At 52.3% G+C, this 6,693-nt stretch overlaps 1 long non-coding RNA gene across 1 annotated transcript; it reads left to right on the top strand.

The window, feature by feature from the left end:
• Positions 1–904: 904 nt before the first annotated feature.
• LOC123367407 lies at positions 905–3,931 on the top strand. Its single transcript, XR_006578449.1, has 3 exons — positions 905–1,376; positions 3,501–3,571; positions 3,785–3,931. It is a non-coding gene; the product is annotated as an uncharacterized LOC123367407 (long non-coding RNA).
• Positions 3,932–6,693: the final 2,762 nt, after the last annotated feature.

Here is a 6,693-nt window from a genome sequence, read left to right as displayed (position 1 = left end):
AATATGTTAGTAGCATAATGCTTGTTGATAAATCAGTATAAAGTTTTTGAAAAAATCTCATTACCAATAAAATTTGTGAATATATTGAAACTTACAGATAGCCTTGATGGAAAAAAAGGAATTTGTTAATAATTGACCCCTTGTGTGATGAGATCAGATATGAAAGGACATGCCTGAGGAATTGGAGGTGATTTATTAGATTAACTGTTCCATTGACATTTTTTTTAAAGGGAATGTAACAATAGTGAGACTAATATCTTCCTGTTAGCTACAAGTAAACATTGAAACAGCATGCACTTCTACTGAATATGCTTAATGATGGACTTTGAGTGAACTTGTGTGATTTGATTCTGGGGAAAGACTTCACAGAATGTGGACATGAAACAGTAGCATGTTGCATGTTTGAGAATCTGTTATTATCAACATGGGGCACAGCAAATCAGGTGATACATTGTGTAAGTGTGAGACAATAATATGAAAACAAGTGTGTATGTATGTGAGCAATAAGTCATTTCAATTACTAATTGAAAAGAGAGAGAATGGATTTTTATCTATGTCGAGAAACCAGAGGGGGGGGGGGGGAAGGGAAAGCAGAGCTCATTTATGCAGTCTGCTAATGTACTCTCTAAAAATTTCAGAAACTTCATCAAACGATTAACTAGTAAATCCTCATCTGATTGGAACAGTAACATTGTTCCGCATCCCAGACAAAGTGATGGCCACAACTGCGGACCACTCATCTTAAAGGTATTGAATACCAAATTGCCATTAATATTGGTTATGTATGTTTACTTATCCGTGTTGAAAGTAAATGCCAGAGATTACCAGTGGGCACTGCACCGGTATCCTTGCCAGGGTGTACGGGGTGCGCTTCTGGCCCCAAGAAGGAATGGGGTCTCCAGTGGAAGGTGCGGTGCTGGGGGGGACCAGATTCTACCAGCCAGCCCTTCCTGACAGCTGCTGCTGCAGTGGCCAGGAGCACCAGGTGCTTGTAAATCACCGTAGCCCAGAGCCCCTTTCACTCCCCCACTGTAGGCAGCCCTGCCAGGAGCGTTCAACAGCATTGCCGGACCCTGTGGCTGGGCCGCTGATGCGGGGGCGATGGGATAAAGGGGGCAGCACCGTTAAAGCATAAAGCACTGCCACAGCGGAAGTGTAATGTCAGCCATGTACGGGAAGGAACCAGTGGCCAGTTCTTACCGGTACACTGGACTGGCCCACTTTCACCTCTGGTACTTATGTGTATTCTAAATATCTGTGTCAGTAGTTTGCAGAAACGTATTTGCAGCACAAAGACTTCAGTGCGGTAGAAACAACACAAGAGGCTAATACTGCATTTAGAAGACATATAGCAATTCTTCTAATGAAGGAGTCAGGTAATTACTTTCTTGCATGTATTGTGGACTCATTAGGCACATGTGAAGATAAAAGACGGTTACTCACCTGTAGTAACTGTTGTTCTTCTTCGAGTGATTGCTCCTATGCATTCCAGTTAGGTGTGCGTGCCGCGCATGCACGGCATCTCGGAACTTTTTTACCCTAGCAACTCCGGCGGGCCGGCTGGGCACCCCCTGGAGTGGCGCCGCTATGGCGCTGAATATATACCCCAGCCGGCCCGTCCGCTCCTCAGTTCCTTCTTACCGCCCGTGACGTCTAGTTGGAACTGTGGAGTGCTTTTTGTCCTCCACGACCCTAGCTCTCGCTTCTTGTTTGTACATAGTTAGTTTAGTGATTAGTTTACAGTTAGTTAGTTAGATAGTTAGTGTTAATAGATAAGGTAAAAGGGGGGATTTTCCCCTTTTGCCTCACCCGGTGCGGGCTCATGCCCAAGGCACCGGGCTTTAAGCCCTGTGCTGCGTGCCAGAAGCCTATGCCCGTCGGAGACCCGCACGACGACTGCCTCCGTTGCCTGGGCGAAGGGCATAGGACAGATAAGTGCTCGCTCTGTTCTACATTTAAACCGCTGACTCGAAAAGAGCGAGATATCCGCTTGAAGCAGCTCCTGATGGAAGCGTCGCTCCAGCCACCGGCACCGTCCGCGCCGGCAACGCGAGCTTCCTCGGTACAGAGCACAACGGCGGCACCGAGCCGCTCCGGCTCCGTGGCACCACGGCCTCAGAAAGCGGCTACGAAGTCTCGGCACCGCTCGCTTTCGCCTTCGAAGAAACATAGGCTGGCGAAGGCATTGGCGCAGGCTCGTGCTGAGGACTCGGCGAAAGCGGTTGTGCCGCCTGCGGCCCCCGCGGTGACTGTGCACAAGCCGTGCACCGGACCCTTGACTCCGGCACCGCAAGGCCCGTCGAGTCCGGCGCCGCCACGCTCCCCGGTACCGTCCGTGGTTGAGCCCCGGCTGCCGTCAACGCCGGAGACATTCTCTTCCGCGCGGGAGCTGATTCAGCTCATAGAGGCACCGAGCCTCCGGCCCCCGGCACCGCCGGTGCGGGCTGTCGTATCGGTGGGAAAGCCGGCCAGAATGACCCGGCCACCGTCTCTGGACAGGCGACATGGACGACACACCCGGTCCCGGTCTCGTTCCCAGTCCTACGGCAGGTCTTCGTCCCGTCGCTCGCGATCTCGGCACCGCTCGCCATCGCGGTACTGATCGCCGTCGAAACGTCGGTCGCAGTCCCGGTACCGCTCGTCATCGCGGTACCGGTCGTACTCCCGGCGCCGCACGAGGTCCAGGTCGCCATCGCGTCGGCACCGCCAGAGGTCCCCGTCCCGGCACCGGAGGTCCCCATCCCGGTCGAGCTCCAGGCACCAGTCGAGCTCCAGGCACCGTGACGGACGTCACTCCCGGTCGCCATCCCGGTACCGAGCGGACCAGCATCGCTCTTCGCTGCCTTCCGGGGACGGACTACCTCGCTCCGCAGCGCACTCCGTCAGCGCCTCGGCACCACCATGGCCATCCCGTCCCGCGTCGGTCGCTTCTGGGACGGAGGGCTACGGACTCCTGCCACCCACCCCGCAGGGCCATCCTCAAGGGGCACAGCCGTGGGGCTTCTGGGTTCCATGGGCCCAGTATGAGGCGCAGGGGGTGCCCTTCCCCCCCAAGACCCCTCGCGTCCGAGCGCAAGGTTCCAGAGGCGACAATCAGCCGTCCGGCCCCTTCGCCGCCTGCTGCGGATGCTATACCACCTGAACCCCACCCACATGAAGAGTGGAACTTTGTCACATAGTAGACAGTTATCGTAACACCCCTAAAGTGGGATATCTCACAGGTTTGGTTCTCTAATGGTGACTACAAATCAATAATATCTTTAAGTACACAAAAATTTGAATGGGGTGAATGATTGCTATCGATCAGTTGAATGAAATTTGCATTTTTAGATACAGGTGCAGTAAAGTAAAAATTTGAGAAAATATGATTCCCAAAAAATAAAAAAAAAGTTCAAACCATTGACTGCATTAAAATATTGACAAGTAATAAATCAAGGTTTGCATTTTCAGTGTTGGTCATACCATATTCATCATTTCGTAACGCTATAATTATTTTTTAGAAAGCGTGGAGGACTACTGCATATACTGCAACTGTATCAACTGTGAAAAAGAAAATGAGGATTGCACGATGGTAAGAAACATAGTATTGAATGAGAAATATATGCCATAAACTGGTTAAGGATCATGATTCCTGTAAAAATTCCACAGCAGTAATCCTTTTCTTCATGCTGATAGTCATATATTAGGTAACGCTCCCATGTGGAAGGAATAGCATAAGTGAATGCTAAGTATGTGTAACATTATAACTTCTGTGATTTCATTTCTTAATTGTTATTTATCAAAGGTCCAGTGTGATTCTTGCAAGAGGTGGGCACATATACCCTGCATTGCAGAAGGAACCAATCAAGAAAACCTGACAGATGAGAAGAAAGAGTACAACTGCAAGAAATGTGCATAGTTCACTTCATTACCCCCCAAAAAAACCCCATAGAAAAACCCATAGTTTAAATACCTCTTGTTCAAAACATAAAACTATATTCTGTTGGGTTGCATTATGTATAATCAGAATTTAATAAAACATGTTTTTTACTTGAAAAATTATTCTCTGTATTTGTGTCCATATATATAATGCAAATTATAAAATTATAAAAATAGATTTAAAAAAAGAAAGTGGTCTCATCAGGGGCGTTCTCCATACCCCCAAACCTTACCTCCCTTTTCACGTATTCACACACAAAAAAGGGAAAGCGCGCACCTCACTCATCCAATAGGTCAATTTGGCACATTAGCCAGGAGGAAGCAGATCGTGAGCATTTTTGACCGCAAACCCCATCCCTCCAGATTTGCAACCATCCCCGGACCAGTGACAGGTGCACAACCATCCCCGGACCAGTGACGGGTGCATAGGCAGCCAAGTCATTGGAAATAATCAAGGAGGAAGCCAGTGGAAAAAATGAATGGGGCCACTCTGGTTATCACCTTGGGGTCAGGGGCGTCCTCTGTACCCCCAAACCTTACCTCCCTTTTCACTTATTCACACTGTGACAAGGCAGTTCTTGCGGGACCAAAGTGAGAGTGCCAATTCAGGACCAATTGCTCAAACAGGGCAGTTACAGCCCAAGGCTGGGGGTTTTCCACCTCTAAGGCAAACCAAACCAGCCAGACAAAAAGGACTTTGGTTTCACCCCACTGGGTAACACAAGTAAGAACAGTCCCAATTCGTCACAATCAGACCACATTGTATCAGGGTAGAGGTGTATAAGGCAGAGAGCCGGCAGGATTGGGTGTGGGTGTGGGTGAGCAGAGCTGAAATCACTGAAGTTATCTCTGACAGAGGAGAAGGACCCCTTAGATCAGGGATGGGCGGATTCCGGCCCGGCGCCGCTTAGCTCAAGTGGCTCCGGGGTGGCAGCAGCATGCAGCAGGGTTAAGACAGGCTCCCTGCCTGCCCTGGCCCTGCAACACTCCCAGAAGTGTCCAGCGTGTCCAGCAGTGGCTCCTGGGGGTGGGGTGGGGTGGGGCAGGAGGCTCGGTTGCATGCTGCCCTTGCCTGCGGGTACCACCCCCGAAGCTCCCATTGGCCGTGGTCAGGGACAGCAGGTTTGTAGAAATTTTGGTGTGAACTCGTCCGCCCAAACTCTGCCCCCACACCTGCCTAAGGCTGTGGGATGGAGTTTGGGTGCTGGATGCAGGCTCCGGGCCGGGGCAGCGGGTGGAGGAGGGGGTGAGGAGTGCAGGCCTGGGGACGGGGGTGCAGGCTCGGGAAGTGAGTTTGGGGGTAGGAGGGGGTGTGTGGGAAGGGGGAGGAGGTGCAGACTCTGGGAGGAAACAAGGGACAGGCGTGGGTGTGAGAGAAAGGGTTGGGGGTGGAGGCTCTGGGAGAGGGTGGAGGAATGCGGCACTTACCTGGGGCTCCTAGGCAGGGCAGACTGGGGGGCCTCCAAGCGCTGCTACCCCAGACACTGCCCCCGTAGCTTCCTATTGGCCGCAGGGGTGCTTGGGGCAGGACACAGACCCACCCCGAGGGTCCAGCAACCACGGGGAGTGAGCAGGCAGGAAGCTGATCAGCTCCGCTGCCAGTGGGTGGGTGGGAGCCTCGGGCCATTTTAAATTTTCCGGGGGACATGCAGGGGGAAGCGCCCAAGGGCGGAAGGCAGGGACGAGGGAGAGACCCAGCTACAAACATTGCTGGAACCGTGCCCCGGCCCAGGAATATTCCTGGTGCCCAGGCACCATGGGCCCATAGAATTGCCACCTATGGCTCGGTTCCCTTTTCCTGGCCAATGGGAGCTGTGGGGGGCGGTGCCTGCAGGTGTGGACAGAGCATGGAGCCCTCTGCCGGCCGTTTCTGGGAGCGGCGCGGGGCCAGGCCAGACAGGGAGCCCGCCTTAGCCTGCTGCGCCACAGGACTGGCAATCCCGCGGGCTGGATTGAAAGCCCTGATGAGCCGGATCCGGCCCGCGGGCCGTAGTTTCTCCTTTTCTTTATTAGGAAAGATTAATTGTATTTAGTGGAGCCAATCTAAATCTAAAGTAAAACACACACCTAAATCCCTCCGCACAGGTTACAAGCGAAAATTCCCAGTACTGTATTGTCGTACAGTTGGACTGGCTGAAGTGATTATGTTCTGCATGTGGTGATCAGTCATATGCAGGACACTGACAGCAAACTGTAAACCAGGGGTTGTCAATTATTTTTTGTCAAGGTCTTAATTTCTTGGTCAAGGTATAGTCCAGGTCGAGACCCCAATCAGCTCCCATCCCCTAACCCCCCGATTGCCACCCGACTCCTTGATTGCCTGCTAGCTCCCCGCACACCCTGCCTGGAGAGTTCGGTGACCTTACCGGAACTGAATATGGGACACTGAAAACCGGACACTTGGGGCTGACCACAGCCACCTGGCGCTGCTGCTTGTCCCCCTGAAATGTTCCTCCATGCTCCCAGTGGAGCCAAGGAGCAGAGATGGGCTCGGGGTGGGAGATGAATGGGGATGGGTTGGGCTCAGGGCAGCAAAGCAGGACGTGTATGTGTGGATACTTTTGAGCTCAGAACCAAAAGGTGAAGCTGTTAGATTATGATCCAGCTAGTGGTGTGATTCCCCATTGGGGGCTGGGATAGCAGAGGAGCAGGGAAGAAGCTCCGAGTAGCACAGGGAACACTTTGCTTTGGGACAGTACTGCCTGGGTGTCAGTCCTTTGAGGGAAGGCTGTGTCCGTGGCCTCCGGGGGGAGCAGATCTGCTCTGTGTAGGAGG

Source organism: Mauremys mutica, chromosome 3, assembly GCF_020497125.1.
Source record: "Mauremys mutica isolate MM-2020 ecotype Southern chromosome 3, ASM2049712v1, whole genome shotgun sequence".
In the NCBI taxonomy this organism is placed as follows: Eukaryota; Metazoa; Chordata; order Testudines; family Geoemydidae; genus Mauremys; species Mauremys mutica.
The sequence above is the reverse complement of the archived record's forward strand: the minus strand, read 5'-3'. Positions and strand labels throughout refer to the sequence as shown.